Consider the following 21,229-nt stretch of genomic DNA (forward strand, 5'->3'; position numbering starts at 1 on the left):
TTTCTGTCACCCTGAGCTGCAACATTAACTGCAGAATTTCTGCCTAGTGAGCTCGTATCAATAAATGTAACCTGATTCAACATTTTGTTCCTTCCACTATTATTCCACATTCATAATAAGCGTTTCCACACATGTTCCCCAGATTTCTGCTTGTATAAATTAGCAAGCTCAAGCAGTGCTTTTAAAGTATATTGCATCTCCTCTTGGCTCCCACTTTGTATATCACCTTTAGGAACCTGCTGGGCCTCGAGTCTAGTTATAGGTCTAGAAGCAAAAAGTGGGGCTGGGTCCTGAGGAGAATCAGCATTGTCTTGCAGGGCAACTGCCTCAAGGAAGGCCGTTACCATTTCTTCAGTCAACGGAAGCTAGCTCCTCAGATGGAGTTGAAAAGTCACTATCACTGTGGATGGGAAGGCCACTTTCGCTGCGATGAGGGAGGCTGATTCCACTAAGGATGAGAAGGCTGCTTCCAATGACACTGGGAAGACCTCTTTCACTAGCAAAGAAGAATCATTAGAATGTAGGGACTTAATGTCCCCAACTTCATCAGAGTCTTTCCACACACCCCCATCCCAATTCATAGAATCCCACCTTTTTCCCAAACAATGGCCTCACTTTAACAGTAGACATTCTGCAAGACTGCAAGTTCAACTTGTATTAAAATTCAGCCAATTGAAGGATGAGGTCCTATGTTTGATTTTCAGCAAATTCAGCCCTGTGACTACAGGAGATAAGGAACTCCTTCCCAGCACACATAGAAGCTCTTAGGCCATTTATGCAGCACTTGAGAACTGGAGTCCCTGAGGTCATCCTTTAAAAAACAAAACAAAACAAAACACACTTCTAGACATTAGGAGCAAAGAGCTAACATCCTTATATTCCTTAGTTTTCAAAAAATGTTGGATGTTATGATATACAGTCACTTAGCTCTTTGATTCTTGTAAATGGTTGCTTAGGACTATCCAATGCAGATATTTTGCATATCATAGCCATTTATTATTAGTGGTCTCTTTACTACTAGAAATAGAATTATTATCATTTAAAAGCCTGATCAGATTAGTAATCCAATTCCATAAACCCCAGAACAAATTCACAACTGTTATTCATAAAATTATGTTCCTCTAGAAGCACTCTTGGTACAAAAGTCTGTTCTAGTCAGGGTTCTCCAGAGAAATAGAACCAAAAAAACTCAAAATATATCAAGAGATTTATTGTGGAAATTGGCTGAAGCTATTATGGAGACCAAGAAAGTCTCACAATTTTCTGTTTGAGAGCTGGAGAACCAGGAAAGCAGGTGGTGTAAGTCCTGGTCTCACTCTGAAGACTTCAGAACTAAGGATGAAAAAGTGGAGAGGTTAAGTCACTGTCCCAGTCCCAAGGCCCAATAACCAGGACCACGAATGTCTAAGGGGAAAAAAGCCTGGATATCCAGGCTCAAACAGAAAGAGTAAGTTTACCCTTTCTCTGCCTTTTCATTCTATTCAGGCTTTCAGAAGATTGGATCATGTGTACCCACATTGGTGAGAGTCATCTCTACTCAGTCTAGTTACTCAAATGTTACTGTCTTCCAGAAATGCTCTCACAAACATACCCAGAAATAATGTTTCACCAGTTAGCTAGACATCCCTTACCGCAGTCAAGATGACACATAAAATTTACCATGACAGGGTGAAGAAGTTTATTTTTAAGTTATAGCATATAGCTGGTAGTTACATGCATGTGAATAGATGAGACTGCCTTTGGGCAGAGGGTAGCCAGAGAAGACCATGAAGTTAAGGCAAAAACTCTGCTAACACCAACATTTAAGGAAGAAACACCTGTTAAGGGCAATGAAAAATTATTAAACTGAGTGGTTATTAAGTTAATCAAAATAAAACAAAATAGATTTACTAAGGGCTTCCCATGGACCAGGCACTGTGCTGTGGCTTATAATTCTGCCATGAACAAGGCAGACTTAGTCCTTTTCTTCATGGAGTTTAGAGTATAGAGATGCATATATTTAAGAGAACTGTAATCAAGAATGGAACAAATGAAAATAGTAGGGTTTTTTGGTGCTCAAAAGGTGGTGATTAGAGCTAGTTTGGAAAAGCATTCTCTACAGAAGTAATACTTAAGCTAATACCTAATAAGAAGATAATTTGGTTTGGGGAGGTGGTTAAGAATCAAGACGAAAGTATACAGGGTGTACAACAATACCACATGAGTAAAGGCTCGGAATTTGGTGAGAACTTGGTGCATTTGAATTGTGATATCGACATGGTAGAATACAAAAAAAGAAGAGAGAGAAGTATGTGACAAACCTAGAGAGATAGAGGGGGGCTAGTTCACATGAGACCAAATAGTCCATGTTTATGCCATATTCCAAGGGAACTAGAGGCCATGTGAAATGACCATTACATTTTCTTTTTGTCTGCCTAGCTTCCTACTGCTTCATTTTTAAACATTTCCTCTTCTACCCTGTGAGATCTTGGTTGAATTTCCAATTCCCTGGATCAGTTTGCACCCCAGGATAGCTAATAAGATAATTCCATCCCTTTGGAGACCAAAGATTAGGTAATAGAAAATGAATAGAAAAATGACAAATGACTTTAACAAACACTTCACAAAAAGTACATCCAAATAGCAAATAAGCACATGAAAAGGTATCTTATTTATCAGGGAAATGCAAGTTAAAACACAGTAAGATACCACTACGCAATCATGAGAACAGCTATCATTAAAAAAACTGACATTATGGCTGGCGCGGTGGCTCACTTCTGTAATCCCAGCACTTTGGGACACCGAGGCAGGCGGATCATGAGGTCAGGAGTTGGAGACTAGTCTGGCCAATATGGTGAAACCCCATCTTTACCAGAAATACAAAAATTAGCTGCGCATGGTGGCGCGTGCCTGTAGTCCCAGCTACTTGGGAGGCTGAGGCAGAAGAATTACTTGAACCCGAGAGGCGGAGGTTGCAGTGAGCCGAGATCATACCGCTGCACTCCAGGCTGGGTGACAGAGCGAGACTCTGTCTCAAAAAGCAAAGCAAAACAAAACAAAAACTGACAATATTAAGTGTTAATGCAAACAGGGAGTCATTGGAATTCTCAAATGTTAATGAGAGTTCAAATTGCTAAAACCACTTCAAAAAATTATGTGGCAATATCTACTATATAGCTAAACACGTAATCCTATGATTTAGTAGTACTTTTTCTAGGTGTATTACTAACAGAAATACAAACATATGCATACCAAAAGGCATGTAGATTGTTCTTAGCATCTTTGTTTACAATAGCCTTCAACTGGAAATAACGAAAATGTCTATCAGCAGTAGAATGAGTAAATAAATTTTATACAAGGGAAATCCACAAAATAATAAAAATGAATAAGCTATTGCCATGTGCAACACTGTGGGATGAGTCTCCCATATGTAATTTGAGGGAAATAACCCAGATCTAAAAAAGCACAGTGTGTGATGCCACTTACATGAAGTTAAAAAACTAGTAAAGTTAATGAATAATGATGGGAGTCGGCAGAGTAAGTTCTTTTGGGGTGTGAATGGGAGACTGTTCACATTCTACTTCCTGACCTATCGCAGTGACAAGGGTATATTTCACTTGGTGAACATTCATCAAGCTGTACATTTATAATCTGTGTGCTTTTCTGTTTGTAAGTGACACATCAGTAAAAAGGTTACTTAAAAGAGAAATAGAGTTTCAAGAGGAAATGCATATATTGGACTGGGTGCTTAATTATATTTGAATTTGTCTCAGAATAAAATTTTGAGATAATTAAAACAGATATTTTTCTTTTCCATGTTTTTTCCTTCAATGTTGTATGGTCTTTACCCTTGCAGTCAGTGGCATCTGGTATTTAAGAGGAAAAACAGATTTAGCCAAGCAAAGAAGACAGTTTATTATTTGGAAATCATGGAAGTAATAAAGATCTTAAAAGCGTAAGTTTTAGCTGGGTGCGGTGGCTCACGCCTGTAATCCCAGCACTTTAGGAGGCCAAGGTGTGTGGACCACCTGAGGTCAGAAGTTTGAGGCCAGCCTGGCCAACATGGTGAAACCCCATCTCTTCTAAAGATACAAAAATCAGGCGGGTGTGGTGGCACGTGCCTATAATCTCAGCTACTCGCGAGGCTGAGGCAGGAGAATCACTTGAACCTGGGAGGCAGAGGTTGTAGTGAGTCAAGATCATGCCACTGTACTCCAGCCTCCTGGGCAACAGAGCAAGACTCCATCTCAAAAAAAAGAAAAAAGAAAAAAAAAAAAAAAAGAAAGCCTAAACTTTGAATGAAGAACCTAATTTTTGAACCAGAAAAAGTTTTTATAAATCTCCCCAAAGCAAGATTTTTAGCATCAGTTTTCAAAGCCTGCAGAAAGAATACATCAAATTTATCCATAAACAACACAGCAGGGTGAGAATAGATTCAAAGCCAGTTTTTCTGACACACAGAGAAGTTTTTTTTGTCTTTTTAATTTTTAAAATATTCTTGGCATGTGAGTGGAGCTTCAGAATTAAGAAAAGGAAGCGAGATAGTTAGCAGCTGGTGTGAGTTTCTAAAGCTGGTAGGGCACCATTTTGTCTCTTAAGATTTAGGTCTCAGTAGGGTTAGGGTTGGAGGAATTATAGGAATGTCTGACCCACTGGGTGAATCTGAGAGCAGAGGAACCCATATCTTGCTTTGTTGGGAGTAGCCTGGGGAGACTACAATTATTGTAGAGAAGCCTTATGCCCGCTGTGGTCCTGGAGTGACAGAAGAGCAGCGGTTCAGTGAGATGTTGGGCTGACTGGGTTTATGGGCAGACTGAAAGTTCGGCACACACATGCAGTGTGGTGTGGAAAAAACAAGATCGAATACAAAAATTAGCCGGGCGTGGTGGCGTGCACGTGTAGTCCCAGCTACTCAGGAGGCTGAGGTGGTAGGATTGCTTGAGCCTGGGAGGTTGAGGCTGCAGTGGGCTATGATCATGCCACTGCACTCCAGTCTGGATGAAACAGTGTCTCACAAAAAAAAAAAAAAAGGAAAACAAAAAAAGGAAAAGCAACATGGGCTCTGAACTCCGGACGTCCTAAGAAGGGGAAGAAGGGTGTGTGCAAGTGCCAAGAGCTGCCAGTCACATCCCACGGGCTATGGAGGAAATGAACTGATACATGTAAAGGCTTTAAGATAAAAGCCAGTTGTTGTTGTTGTTGTAGTTTTTCACTTCTGAGTACATATGGGGGCTTTAGAACTAAGCTGTTAATAATAAAAAGCTGAAAACAAGTGCACTCATTAAGAATATCATACCACTCACAGCTGCATACTTCACCCTCTCTCTACCTGAGCAGGGCAAGGATTTTGAGAGACTAAAGGTTAATTTACAAAAATAAGACCAGAACTTTGGAACCCTTAGCCTTTTTAAGGCAAGGACTGTGCTTTATTTGGTTTTGTAAACCCTCAGCCCCAGTGACTAGGCATGGAAAGCTATTTGTGTTTGTTGAGATGAATAAATAGATGCAGTTTCCACTGGGAAAATTACAGAAGCAATAATGTTACTCCTTGCTCCAGTAATTTCTGCAGAATAGTTACACTATAAGGTATCACAGGCAAGGAGCCCTTCAGATCAGCAGATAATTGTGCCTTTGGAAAATTAGAATCAAAATCAACACTCCTGATATAGCTTCCCCATCTGTATAGATTCTGGTACTTACTGTCTGCCTGCTGGTCTCTCAGGCATGAGAAAGGGCTTTTTGACTCCACGTCATAACATTAAAATACTACTCCACATCATAACATTAAAGGGCTTTTTGACTCCACGTCATAACATAAAATACTACTCCACGTCATAACATTAAAATAGTTCAGGCTACTATTGGATAATAAAGTTGGCTGTGCTATTAGGAATCGTATCTGAATGTGGTTCCTATGATGGGACCAATCAATTGTATGTTTACTACATGTTTTGGAGCCCTTTGTAAAACGAATGCTTGTCCTACAATTTCTCCTTATTACAGAATGTATTCTGAATAGGTAATTTGGGGTCCCCTTCAAATTCACTCCTCCTCACCCAAACACATTCGCTGAGCATGTGTTTGTGTTTGGGTATGTGTGTGTGTATGTGTGTTCATCTACTCTCCGAGTCATGTCTCACCCTAACTTTGCCTTATTAGCAAATCTGTTGTTTTCAGCAGAATGGGTTAACAGACACATAGCCCTCTGCAGATCCGCAAAGGAGATAGTCTTTCTTGGATGTTACCTCCTAAGTTCTTTGGCCTATCCCTGGTGCATACTCAGCCTATCTACAATGGAATTCCTTCAACCCAAGCAATGATGAGAGCTGGAGTGCAGTGGCACGATCTGGGCTCACTGCCAGCTCCACCTTCCTGGTTCACGCCATTCTCCTGCAGCAGCCTCCCGAGTAGCTGGGACTACAGGTGCCTGCCACCACGCCCAGCTATTTTTTTTTGTATTTTTAGTAGAGACGGGGTTTCATCATGTTAGCCAGTATTGTCTTGATCTCCTGACCTCATGATCTGCCTGCCTTGGCCTCCCAAAGTGCTGGGATTACAGGCATGAGCCACCACGCCTGGCCTCTGTTTGTCTTTTTTAATCTTTCCATCTTCTCACTTATCCTCTCTCACATTTCCGAATGGGTTTGCAATGATTTATGACAAGCACACACAACAAACAAATGGAGATTGAGAAATTCAGTCATGACCAGAGGAGGCATTAATAAGAGTAGGGAGTCAAGAAAAAACTTTTGACCCAGTGTGGTGGCTCGCACCTGTAATTCCAGCACTTTGGGAGGCCAAGATGGGTGGATCATTTGAGATCAGGAGTTCGAGACCAGCCTGGGTATTATGGTGAAACCTCATCACTACAGAAATAAAAAAAATTAGCCAGACGTGGTGGTGCACACCTGTAGTCCCATCTACTCGGGAGGCTAAGGTGGGGTGATTGCTTAAGTCCAACAGATGAGGCTTCAGTGAGCCGAGATCACACATTGCACTCCAGCCTGAGTGATGGAGAACTTTCTCAAAAAAAAAAAAAATCTTTCAGGCCTTAAAGGCCTATGTGGTTATTATTACTTGTGCTGCTATTAAGCTTTGGGTTTCCTGCTATCAAAGCAAGAGACCGATTGCTCCTTTTCAGAAAGGAAAGAGGATTTCAGTTCCTCAGGGAAGGCAAAACTGTTTTTAGCGCTAAGTTCTGAAAAGCATTTTTAATGTGGTGCTTTATGTAAGAGACACTGAACAAGATAATAGACAACATGCTTGACTGCTTCCAAATAGCAAGCACAAGAATGGAATCTATATGATGGCTTCTTGTGTGGCCTTTAGATAATAGTGATATAACCTTAAAATGCATCTCAATGAATGAGATCATGTGGGGACTTAGCTGTGATGAAATGAAGCTGCCTAGACAAGATGAATTTTATCCATCCAATGGTTTGGATCGACCCTAGAACTGGTCCAAGAAAAAGAGTTGAACAAGTCCAGTTTTTCCTTGGGAAAATTTCATCTTCACTCTCAGCCCTTTCTTAGCCATTTGAGTGCTCCTTTCTGGCTCCACTACAGTTGTCAGTCTTTTGTTTAATTTTGGCATCTTGCTCTCAGCTAGCTGTTATTATAATTCTCATAGCAGTCATAAGTGCCATTGGAGCTATAAGAGGTAAGAGTTTTGGATTTGCTGAGTTTTGGAAAGTTTAAAATTCCTTTAAAAAATAATTGTTGAACTCTTCAGAGTCTTTCATATGCTAATAAAGGAATATATATATGCACATATGTTGTGACTCTGTAAGAGAGAAAAATAATGTTCAGTATTTCTTCATCATATCTGATCATAGAACCCCTTAGTCATGTACCAGATACTTGTTGGGAAATGCTGTTGAAAGTTATTCTTTGATAATGACTTTTAATGTAGACATTAAAATATCCCTTGTAGGGATATTGGCACTTTAGTAAAGGATTAATGATGGTCAACAAATGTTTGAAATCGAAAGCTATGAATTTTTAGTAAAGCATCCTTGGTGCCCTGGCAAGTAGATGAAATATATTTGGGCAGGTGGAACTTTCTAGAATCCTCATGTCATACCATGTATTTATAAGACCAGCCCTCACAATCTTGGTCATGGCCTGAAAGCATTTCTTTATCTACAAAATCAAGATTGTATTCTTCAACTTAATCTTTGAATTTCAGCTGAATAAAATAATCAAAATACTGTTGAGACATTTGAAATGTAATCATTTTAAACTACCACTTAAAAAGAATACAGCATAATAATCTTTGGGCAAAATTTATAAAGAATATGCTAGATAATCGCTTTCTTTTTTCTTTTCTTTTTTTTGACACAGTCTCACTCTGTCACCCAGGCTGGAGTGCAGTGGCATGATCTCGGCTCACTGCAACCTCCGCCTCCCAGGTTCAAGCGATTCTCCTGCCTCAGCCTTTTGAGTAGCTGGAATTACAGGTGCCTGCCACCACGCTCAGATAATTTTTTTTTTGTATTTTTAGTAGAGACGGGGTTTCACCGTGTTAGCCAGGATTGTCTTGATCTCTTGACCTTGTGATCTGCCCACCTCGGCCTCCCAACATGCTGGCATTACAGGCGTGAGCCACAATGCCTGACCGATAATGGCTTTCACAAATGCACATTACTCTCACTGTGACACAAAATAATGTGAATAAACATTTTAATAGCAAAGGCATTTTAAAACAAAACAGTTAATTAGTGGCATCAAGCATGGTGTAATTGTTTAAAAGTAGACATTGCTTAAGACTGGATAGCGTGAAAAGATATCTCATCTTTTACATCTTAGAAATAAATATTTGTAACCATCTGGAGTCTATTTTCTGGATTAAAGAGAAGAGCAATAATCACACAAATTTATCTTTGAAATGCCACTTCTAAGATTTGCTAATTGAACAATACTATAGCTTGCCCCCTCCATTACACTGTCAAATATATTCTCCCTAAAAATATAATTTTAACATCTTGAAACAAAAGTAGTTTCTATTCTCTAAGCTAAAACATTAGTCACCAGAGAATGGAATTGTGTCTGAAGATTAGGTTTCTCTATCATGCTGCAGTGAGACTAAACTGAACATTCTTAACTCTCCTGCTCTTCTGTGCATTTGGCTGATTGTTATGTTTTACCTGCAGGTAATTCTTCCTAACACATGATGAACTGTTATTCGTTCTCTAAAACCCAACATGCTTTCCTTTTCCAAGGATGCTTGTCTTCCTCCCATTTTATCCATCTCTACTTTATGCTACCTGCTGCTTATACCTATTTCTATTTTTCCATTTATCTTATGGAAAAAATTCCATAAGAACATACAACTATGTTCTTGGAGTATGGGTTCAAGGGAGACATGAACTACCTCTGATTCCTTTCTGTCTTTTGGGGTTAAAGTATACACTACAATACAGATCTGCACAAAATATGCTGCCTCTTTTATTTGCTATAGTTGATTGCATGTAGCTCTGCATACCCCAGGTCTGCTGCCGGTGGAAGCATGAATGTGGTAGAAAACACTTAACTTGTCTATGAGAGGAAACAGCCTTTTCTGGTTTAACAGAAGTTTTCTTCTGATTGGTTTAGCATTTGTGATTAATTAGTCTTTAGATGGGTGATAGAATAAAATATTATTTCAAAGTTCAAACTTCCTGTCAAGACTGTCTCCCTGCTTCTCACAAGCTCTCACTTCTCCTCTTTCCCCCAAGATGGCATGTTTGTTCCAAGAGAAGATTGGATTGTTTAATTCAGTATGCAGGAGTCTTCTGGTGTGGGGCTGCTTTCTCAACACTGGGGAATGATTAACCTGTTCAGTGCCTGCTTCCCTTGGGTTGGTGTTCACTAAGGCATAGATAATCCCACCAATCTATTTGGGCTTCTTGCTGAGACCACCACTTGATGTGATAGTCCTTTCATTTTGGGTTTTCTAGGGTCCTGTGTTTTATGGGCTCTATCTCCCAGTACCAGATCCTTCAAATTTCTCAACATCAAGTCTCTCAAGTTCCACATCTGGGGTCATGAGAACTCCAAGATCTCCTACATACCAAATGTTGCTCATGGAGAATATGCTGCTCACTACCGTCTGTTTGTGTCTTGCCTTTCACACCCACTTCATGATGCATTCAGTGGAGAAAGGGGAACAACTCATGGACATTCTGATCCTCTCTTTCAAATAATCTAGAGTCTCTATCAAGGGTTCTGTCATTTTTTTTTTCTTTATTAGAATTTGAGTTTGGGAAACCAAGTTCCTTCTCAAAAGACCCAGGCTATATTTTCATCCTACTGAAATTCCTTCTAAATATTTATTTCATTTTTACTGAATTAAATGAATGTCTTTTACATTGAATACTTATTGTATCCTAGAGCTTTTAGTAAAACTCTGTGATTCAAGTTAAGTCATCTAGGTTTGGCTCCTGATATGAGAATGAAGCTTTTATAGTTTAGAGACCACCTTTCTTTATCAAAATAAGCTGGCTTGCACGACTAATGCTTCACTGTGGACTCAAGAGTTTCTTTGAGTCTTTTTGGTAGTCAAAAGCTGAATATTAGATATATCCTTATTTTTTTGCATCCCTACTTTCATGTGTAAATTCACACAGCTGGCAATAGGAAGATTGCTATTTTATCACCAGCACCCTAATGTTGACTTGGGTTTTTCTCCTTTGTCAAACCTACTCCTTTTCTGCCTCTCCACAGATTTTGTTGTTGTTCTACATTTGGCCCTATGTGATTATGTTGTATTGACCCAGTTGCCCCTAATCATGCTGTTTGCGCTCAGTACCTGCAGAAAAGAGATTTCTTTTTCCTCTTCTCTTCAGAGCTAAACAAGTTTCCAGCTTCCTTGCAGATAGGTGGGACTCTATGTCTACGTTCTGGCCAGGGAATATGTGTGGAAATGACGTACGCCGCTTCCAAGGCTGCCCTCTAACACTTCTCTTGCAGTCCTCCACAAACTTTTTTATAATTCTTCAGTTGGCCAGAGGGAGAGGTTTCACTGAAGGAAGGACCCTGAGGTCCTAGGGGATGACAGGTCTACTAGATCAACTTACCAGGTCTATTTATTATTCACGAACGTCTAATTAAAATTTAAGATCTCTTTTGATTGTGAATATAGTGTTAACTTGAAGAGTATTTCCAGTATCTCTTACTTTGTCACTTATATAATTATAGATATTTTTATATTGCATTACAGATCTCAAAATATTAATTATACTCATTTCTGTTTTGACATTGAACTTATTATTAGACTTGCTACTGAATCTTGTTATTTAATATATTCAAAACAAATACATAATTTGCTTATTCCGAGTTTAAAAGATATTTTTAGGGCTGGGTGCAATGGCTTAAACCCGTAATCCCAGAATTTTGGGAGGCCGAGGGAGGAGGATTGCTTGAGACCAGGAGTTTGAGACTAGCCTAGGTAACATAGTGAGACACAGTCTCTACAAAAAATTTAAAACATAGCTGGGTGTGGTGGCATGTGCCTGTAGTCTTAGCTACTCAAGAGGCTGAGGCAGGAGGATCACTTGAGCCCAAGAGTTAGAGGTTTTGGTTAGCAATGATTATGCTACTATGCCACAGAACAAGACCTTGTGTCTTAAAAAGAAGTATATATTAAACTGTATTTAAAGATACTTGCTTTCTTTTTCATCTTATGTATTTTATCCGTTTTTATTTTTCCTTGATTTTTGGCCCTTTGTGCTGTCCCTCGGCATATCTGGTAATTTTTTATTAAGTGATGGATATTACCATGGTTTTTTTGGTTAAATGCAGAAGGAAAGCCATTTAAGAAGTCACTGGGCCAGGATGTGTATCTTAACTATGTTATACTGTTTTACCCCCTTACTCTATCAATGTTTCTCAGTTTGGCTTTATTAAAAGGATTAAACCCTAGAGAAAATGAAATCACTGTGTGACTATTTTCCATAGGTGGTCTTTAGCTGGTATCATTTTAGATGCACAGGGCCCCAGGCAATTCATTGTACATACAGTAGTTGCCTCATGGCATTGAGTTTGATTCTCTCTCAGAACCCTACTTGAGAAAGGCTGCTCTGGATGCCAGGAAAATTTTAAGAGACAGGGCAGCTTCAGTTCATCTGATCCCTGCAAAGGAGTGACCAGTCAGAAAATTATTGTCTTAAGACAGATTAGGGGAATCAGCAAAAATGGAGTAGATTTTGTCATTCTTATTTGTGGAAAGAGGGCATTCGGTTAGCCTCTGCTGGGCTATTAAACCTCTAGGAAATGGTGGTCTGATCAACTCAGAGTGTTGATCTAGAATTACTGTAAAAGCAAAAATTAAAGAAAGATAATGTGCTTTCAGCTGTAGGCACTTTGATAACCTTGAGGCTGTTTGGGATTGATGGCTTCAAGAAATATTAGGGAGATATTATCAGACTTTTGCATAATAATTTCTATTATTAGTTCACAGTAAAAACTGCTATCAAGGTTGGCCAATGGGATTGCTTACACACCATTGCCTAATCCTTGGGAGAAGTAAATGAATGTCACATTCTTCTTTGTACCACTTCCATTAAAATACTACCTGTGAAAGAATAGAATCTGATGGGTAATGCACAGAAACTAAAGCAGTGAATAATACTCATTACTCTGAGGTATTATTCAGCTTGGCATTATTTGCTTTTCCTCTTTTGCTGAAAATCTCTAAAAATTTTTGAGGAGCTATGAATATAAAAATTATAACCCAAGGATTCCCAGCAGGTTGAATTATTTGCTGAAACACTTACGAACAGCAGGTGTTTACAGAATATGTGGCATCAAAAGCCATTTTCTCTCATCCAAAGCATTCTTTTCACATGGAGGTATAAAATGCTATCAAGATTCAGATTAAAAAATGCTGAGGCAGTCTGTTATTTTTCTCTCCCATCTCTGTACTTGATTTTTTTTTTTTTAATTTTTAGGTTATTTTAGGCATTTTATCTTTTGTATCTTTTGGTAGTGAACAAAAGATTATTTTTGTATGATTATTTTTTCTGTAATTCTTTGAACTTAATCACTTGTACACAAATTAAACATATTTATCGTACAATTTTTAATCAGTAGTTCTCTGATTACTCCCTTTCTGAAGTTATGTAGGAATTATAGCCTTTACCATGTAATTTAGCACTAAATTTTATGATTTTGTCATTTTTACTATTATTTGTTATCTTATTTCTTCCCTAAATAATTTTTTTAATGTGTATATGTGGGTATGATGGTTAGTTTTATGTGTCACTTTGACTAGGGTACAAGTGCCCTGACATTCAGTTAAACATTATTCTGGGTGTGTCTTTGCAGGTGTTTCTGGGTGAGATTAAGCAGATTGGTAAAGTGAGTCAAGCCGATGGCCCTCTCTAATGTAGGTGTGACTCAACCAATCACTGAAAACCTGAATACAACAAAAGGCTGAGTAAGAGGGAACTCCTCCTGCCTGACTGCTTTGAGCTGAAACATTGGCTCTCCCCAGGTCTTGAGCCTGCCAACCTTCAGACTGGAGCCGGCACTCTTGACTCTCTTGGGTCTCCAGCTTACTGACTGAAGAACTTGGGACATAGCCTCCATAATGAAATGAGTCAATTTCTGAGAGAGAGAGAGTGAGAGAGAAAGTTTCATCCTATTGGTTCTGTTTTTCTGTAGAACTCTGACTAATCCAGTGGATCATGTCTTTGATATTAATTTTGTATATCTATAGCACATAGTAGTACATCATGAGTATGTTAGAAACTTAAAATAGACTTTAAGAAGCAGAGTGTTCCTTGATCAAATGATTCATAAAACTTAAAGTCAGTTACTCTGACATAAAAAGTGACTACATATTTGCTAAATCCTTGAGTGCAGGTACTATTGCACTTTGTTGGGTTTGACAAAGGTGGAAATAAAGGCAGTGAGAAATGCAGTGTTGATCTTGATTAGGTGGTATGCTGAGTCACTATATTTGAATGAGGAATTGTAATTATAGCACATAATACAGCATGATTTTCATAATAAAAAGGTATTATTTAAATGATGGGTTAAACTCATTTACCATAGTGAAAAGCCCATGTATATCTTCTGAAAATTCATGATATTGTAAGTGACAGAAGAAAGGTTCTATTTATCAATGCTACCATAAGATTTGTAAACCAGTTAAAGCATGTCATCTTCCTGTGGTGATTAGTGCTTTTGATCCAAGTCAGGGCGTGCAATTTAGAGTTGTTTTTCAAATTGTGGTGATGAATATCTTGTCTGATTTCACCTATAACCCTGAGATGGATATGTAGGAAGACTAATCAAGATAAAAGTTTTAATGCATTGTTATAAAACAGAGTGAAACTGTAACTGATTCATGCTCAATTTTAACTCCACAGCCTTAGCCTCATTGGGTTGTGTAGTGACTGAATTAATGGATTAAAGTTAGAAAATGTGCCAAACCATAAACCAGAGATAAGTAAGCAGAAAACTGCACTGTCATGAATTGACATCATTCTAGTCACTTCTGAGTGTGATGGCATGAGTATTCTCACATGAAAGACTATTGCAAACTCTTACATTTTTAAAAACCAAGTATCGGGGGAACCTGCCCCAGATAGTTAACATGGATTCTTTTCTATTTCTGTAAGCATCTCGGCTGGTTTGAGAAATAAAGGGAAAGAGTACAAAAGAGATAAATTTTAAAGCTGGGTGTCCAGGGGAGACATCACATGTTGGCAGGTTCCGTGATGCTCCCTGAGCTGTAAAACCAACAAGTTTTTATTAGCGATTTTCAAAAGGGGAGGGAGTGCACAAATAGGGTGGGGGTCACAGAGATCACGTATTTCACAAGATAATAAAATACCACAAAGCAAGTGGAGGCAGGGTGAGATCATAGGACCACAGGAGGGAGCAAAATGAAAATTGCTAATGAAGTTTCTGGCACACATGGTCATTGATAACATCTTATCAGGAGACAGGGTTTGAGAGCAGACAACCTGTCTGACCAAAATTTATTAGGCGAGAATTTCCTTGTCCTAATAAGCCTGGGAGTGCTACAGGAGACTGGGTCTTATTTCATCCCTTCGGGTTCAACTGCAAAAGACAGCTGCCTCCAAGGGGGCCGTTTATAGGCCTACCCTCAGGGCGCATTCTCTTTCTCAGGGATGTTCCTTGCTGAGAAAAAGAATTCAGCGATATTTCTCTTATTTGCTTTTGAAAGAAGAGAAATATGTCTCTGTTCCGTCCGGCTCACCAGCAGTCAGAGTTTAAAGTGTTATCTCCCTTGTTCCCTGAAGATTGCTGTTATCCTGTTCTTTTTTCAATGTGCCCAGATTTCATATTGTTCAAACACACATGCTCTACAAACAATTTGTGCAGTTAACGCAATCATCACAGGGTCCTGAGGCATATATCCTCCTCAGCTTACGAAGATGACGGGATTAAGAGATTAAAGTGAAAACAGGCATAGGAAATCACAAGGGTATTGATTGGGAAAGTGATAAGTGTCCATGAAATCTTCAGAATTTATGTTCAGAGATTGCAGTAAAGACGGGCATAAGAAATTATCAAAGTATTAATTTGGGGAACTAATAAATATCCATGAAATCTTCACAATTTATGTTCTTCTGCCACAGCTTCAGCCAGTCCCTCTGTTCAGGATCCCTGACTTTCCACAACAATCAAACACTTGTAAACAGTCTTTACATGAACGTTATAAACACAATGTATACAAATATATAATGTTCCTTTTCCCTTGAGATGTTTCGGCTGAGAAATCTGAGAAGGTAGAAACATTGACTTGCAAAATGCAACTCTCCTCTAAAACACCTGGTAGTCTAGATTTGGTACCGATCTAACTTTTCTACACCTTTCAGAAAGTAACTTTTTCCCCAGTACTTTGCTGATTGCCCATAGAAATATAAACAAAACACACATGCTAATGTTGCCCACTCGATATTGAGCAGCATCATAGAGTTAGACTCTGGAGCTGCAACTTCTAGGTCAAAAGTTGATGCTATTTCTGGGTAGTGAGCACAGCATCCCTGTTGCTAGGAGGAAATGTATTTTCAGCTCTGCTCTCATTAGGTGGGTTTTCTTCCTCTTCAAATATGAGGAAAATAAGATCCTCTTTATCACCTTAACACAGTGGAGACTCAAAGTGTATTCTCCCCAAGGCACACAGAGGGCTCAGAATAGACACAAATGGGGGGTGGCATTTTGCAGATATATTGGAGAACAGTGAAGACAACCACTTTAGCAGAATAACTTATTTATTTATTTATTTATTTTTTTGAGATAGAATCTCACTCTGTCACCCAGGCTGGAGTGCAGCAGTGTGATCTCAGCTCACTGCAACCTCGTCTCCCGGGTTCAAGCGAGACAGCCACCTGAGTAGCTGGAATTAAAGACCTGCTTAAGTTTTGCATTTTTATTAGAGATGGGGTTTTGCCGTGTTGGACAGGCTGGTCTTAAACTCCTGGCCTCAAGTGATCCGCTGGCCTTGGCCTCTCAAAGTGCTGGGATTACAGGCATGAGCCACTGCACCCAGCCCAGAGTAACTATTAAGGGTGGATATTAAATGGAACATTGCACAAACTCATGAGCAGATAGTAAGAATGACAACTCTGCTAGAAGGTAGTGACCTTTGGTATATACCTGTAAAACCTGTAAAACCATGAACAGTGTATGGCTTTTAACAGAAAAGATGCCACAATTGGATAAAGATAGAGACAGAGAAATTGTATCTGTATTAAACTGAAATAGTGATGATTTTCTGAATCATCCTTGGCTAAGGATTTTCATCAAAGAGTTATTGAGGAATACTGTAAATGAATATGATAATTTATCTGTATGTATGCCATTTATGGTTTGTATTCCATATATAATTATGATTCATTAACTATATAGTAAAATGTATTAGGTTGATGCAAAAGTAATTGCAGTTTTTGCCATGACTTTCAACAGCAAAAACCACAATTACTTTTGCACCAACCTATATGTAATTTTCATTTTCCAGTGCAGATCCATTCTGTCTAAATTAATCCTTTTATTATCACAAAGCTCTTGAGTTTAAGAGTATTTCACATGTTGTTGTAGGTGACTGGACTGGAAAGATACTACCTGAAAACAGCAGTCTACATCTGGGCTCAGAGGATCCAAATCTGGAAATCAGCCCATTGTCTAGAATGCTGCCTTTGCCATACTCTGTTCTAGGATAGTCTAGGATACTAGACATACCCATTTTTTTTAGAAAGATCATCAGGATTTTGTAAGAGGGCTTGCGGGGGCAGGGGTGGGGTGGGATGGGAAGGTGAATGTGATGACAAAGAATGCCTTTAGAACTTCATTCAAAACTCTATGCTGTATCATTTACTAAGCATGACTAGTGTTTGTTTGTGAGAGTGTGCCGGAGGAGAATTCAGACATTTATGATTCCCAACTAAGACCATGAATTTGAAGGAGGCATGCTTCCTATCCAACTTTAGAAATGGAAGCAAATCAAGTAACACATTTTTTTCATCCTTTTTTTTTTTTTTTTGAGACGGAGTCTCGCTCTGTCACCCAGGCTGGAGTGCAGTGGTCGGATCTCGGCTCACCGCAAGCTCCGCCTCCCGGATTTACGCCATTCTCCTGCCTCAGCCTCCCGAGTATAGTAGAGACGGGGTTTCACCATGTTAGCCAGGATGGTCTTGATCTCCTGACCTTGTGATCCACCCGTCTCGGCCTCCCAAAGTGCTGGGATTACAGGCTTGAGCCACCGTGCCCGGCCTTTTCATCCCTTTTAATGGGCCCATCACTGAGCTAACTGCAAGGTATACTAAATAGAGACTAACTGTACTCCTTAGCCTTAAATAATTATTCTAATTATGTAAAAATACAAAAGAAAGAATTGTCACAGTCTAAAACTTTTCATATTAGCTAGAGAGGCAAATTGTAAAAAATTAACTGCTTCTGGAACAAAGAGGTTTTATAGAAGAAACATACTTAGTGATGTTCCTTGAAGGAGGAGAAAGGAGGAGAGGGGAATGGGGGGGAGATAGGAGAAGCACCAACAGAAGCACCAACAGAAGTCCACAGCACCAACAAACCCATTCCTGGACTTCTGCACATGCTTGAGCTTCAGCCCAGCTTTTGCAGGCAGCAGTGACCCTGTATTTCGATTCTTAATGCCATGATACCCCTAACAGAAGAAATTCCATGACTGCTTTCTTAAAACTGTTTCTGATATTCAGTTCCTTCCTAATTTAATTTTACTTTAACCTCTTGGCTATTTGTCCTCCTTGAGAAGAAAGAGTTTGAGAGAGAGAGATAGCTAGAGAGAGAAAGAGAGAGAGAGCAAGGTGGGGTCTTTGGTTTCAAGATTTACGTGTATAATTTTCTGAGCTAGCTTTTCTCAGGAGGATTTATTCCTTCTGTCGGTTTTTAACTAAGTGTCCCCAAATCTTTATGAAATAAGATACTAATTGCAGCCAAGATGCTAGTGCTCGCCAGCACCTGTATTCTCTTCTTTATCCTGAGCCCCCAGGTAGAACATACTTTTAGACTCCCTTGCAGATAGGTGTAGCCATGTGAGAGTTCTGGGACATAGCAAGCAGAAATGATGGGACCATTTTCAGACTGACACATAGGGAACCTCCCATGTGCAATTCTCTTAAGCTCTTGGCTGATTACAGAGGACTCTGGGACACCAAAGGAGAATGAAGCCTCTGTTGGGAAGGACCCTGGGCCCCTAAACTGTGAGTATAACACAGAGTCTTCCCTTCCTCCCAGTGCCTCATATTGGACTGTGATGTGATGTGAACTGCAAATAACTCTGATTGCATTAGCTGAATCTCCAGTTGGTTGCTCATTGATTCATTTAACATATATTATTGGACCACTTCTCATGTTCAATACCATAATCCTATTGATTTTCCAAAGCAATGTCACTATCAATTTAAAGCAGATGAATACATTTATTACAGTAAAGCATAGCCATTTTGGACAAACATTTAAAAAACGTTTTATTTAGAAGAATTTCAAGATAACAGGTGTGAGAACAGCACAAAGAACACCTGTATACTCTTCACCCACATTCACCTACATTTTGTTCCATTGGCTTCATCTCTTGTTCTTCACATATACACATATTTTTCTGAACCTGATCACTGTCTAAAAACAAGGACATTCATCTACACAACAGCAGTACAGTTGTCAAACTAAAGAAAATTTCTCACGTGTATTCAGTCCACTGTCTGTATTCCAGTTTATGAATTGACCCCAACCTGTCCTTCATAACATTTTTTTCTCACTTATAGAGTAGTCCAGTCGAGGAGCGTGCACTGATTTTAATGGTTATTTTTTTTAGTCTCCCTTAATCTTTGTCTTTACTTTTAATTTATGTCTTTTATGACATTGACATTTTAAAAGTCCTATCTTTCTAATAGAATGTTTTTCATTTTGGCTTTGTCTCATTTGTCATCTTTGGAGTTGGGATATGGATTCTTTTAAAAAATCTTTTTGTTGAAGTACAATAAGCAAACATTTTGAACCAAAAGTTTGATAGCTCATTGAACAAGGGTGAGGGATTGAGGTATCCGATTGTAATTGTTTCATTGCTAGGTTATGAGGTAGATGCAGTTTCTTTTTCTTTTTAAAAAAATTAAAAAACCAGAACATTTACTGCATGACTAATCATTGAAATTCTTCAGATGAGCTGGATGCTGCAACGGTTGTCTTTTTTGGTTTAGGTGTTGCTCCTTCACGGAATCTATGGCTGAATCTGTGGTACCCAATTCTTAGGTGCCTCACTTCACCAGTCCCAGTGGTATTTTGTCTTTTAGACTTGACACTAGAGTTGTACTTCCTCTTGCACTTGGCAGAGTAGCCGCATTTGCCACAGGTTACTTCTGAAGGTGGTAGGCCTTAGACCCACAGCAGGGGCACAATGTGTGCATCTTAATGGGAGGCTTTCCAAACTATGACATTCCCTTTGTCATCTTGCTTCTGTGGCTAAGACCAAAGAGCAGTAGATGCAATTTCTTTTTTTCTTTTTAATTTTTCCATAAGTTATTGGGGTACAGGTGGTGGTTGGTTATATGAGTAAGTTCTTTTTTTTTTTTATTTTTATTTTTATTATTTTTTTTATTATACTTTAAGTTCTAGGGTACATGTGCATAACGTTTATATCATGTATAACTCCCCAATGCAATCCCTCCCTCCTCCCCCCTCCCCAAGATAGGCCCCAGTGTGTGATGTTCCCCTTCCCGAGTCAAGTGATCTCATTGTTCAGTTCCCACCTATGAGTGAGAACATGCGGTGTTTGTTTTCTCTTCTTGTGATAGTTTGCTAAGAATGATGGTTTCCAGCTGCATCCATGTCCCTACAAAGGACGCAAACTCATCCTTTTTTATGGCTGCATAGTATTCCATGGTGTATATGTGCCACATTTTCTTAATCCAGTCTGTCACAGATGGACATTTGGGTTGATTCCAAGTCTTTGCTATTGTGAATAGTGCCGCAATAAACATACGTGTGCATGTGTCTTTGTAGTAGAGTAATTTATAATCCTTTGGGTATATACCCAGTAGTGGGATGGCTGGGTCATATGGTACATCTAGTTCTAGATCCTTGAGGAATCGCCATACTGTTTTCCATAATGGTTGAACTAGTTTACAATCCCACCAACAGTGTAAAAGTGTTCCTATTTCTCCACATCCTCTCCAACACCTGTTGTTTCCTGACTTCTTAATGATTGCCATTCTAACTGGTGTGAGATGGTATCTCATTGTGGTTTTGATTTGCATTTCTCTGATGGCGAGTGATGATGAGCATTTTTCATGTGTCTGTTGGCTGTATGGATGTCTTCTTTTGAGAAATGTCTGTTCATATCCTTTGCCCACTTTTTGATGGGGTTTTTTTGTTTTTTTCTTGTATATTTGTTGAGTTCTTTGTAGATTCTGGATATTAGCCCTTTGTCAGATGAGTAGGTTGCAAAAATTTTCTCCCATTCTGTAGGTTGCCTGTTCACTCTGATGGTAGTTTCTTTTGCTGTGCAAAAGCTCTTTAGTTTAATGAGATGCCATTTGTCAATTTTGGCTTTTGCTGCCGTTGCTTTTGGTGTTTTAGACAAGAAGTCCTTGCCCATGCCTATGTCCTGAATGGTACTACCTAGATTTTCTTCTAGGGTTTTTATGGTATTAGGTCTAACATTTAAGTCTCTAATCCATCTTGAATTAATCTTCGTATAAGGGGTAAGGAAAGGATCCAGTTTCAGCTTTCTACTTATGGCTAGCCAATTTTCCCAGCACCA

General features: G+C 39.1%; 1 pseudogene; it reads right to left on the reverse strand.

Annotated features, from left to right (window-relative positions):
* Positions 1-19,596: 19,596 nt before the first annotated feature.
* Positions 19,597-19,916, reverse strand: LOC117095611 (annotated as a pseudogene).
* Positions 19,917-21,229: the final 1,313 nt, after the last annotated feature.

This window comes from Trachypithecus francoisi, unplaced genomic scaffold, assembly GCF_009764315.1.
Source record: "Trachypithecus francoisi isolate TF-2019V2 unplaced genomic scaffold, Tfra_2.0 Lachesis_group14, whole genome shotgun sequence".
NCBI lineage: Eukaryota > Metazoa > Chordata > Mammalia > Primates > Cercopithecidae > Trachypithecus > Trachypithecus francoisi.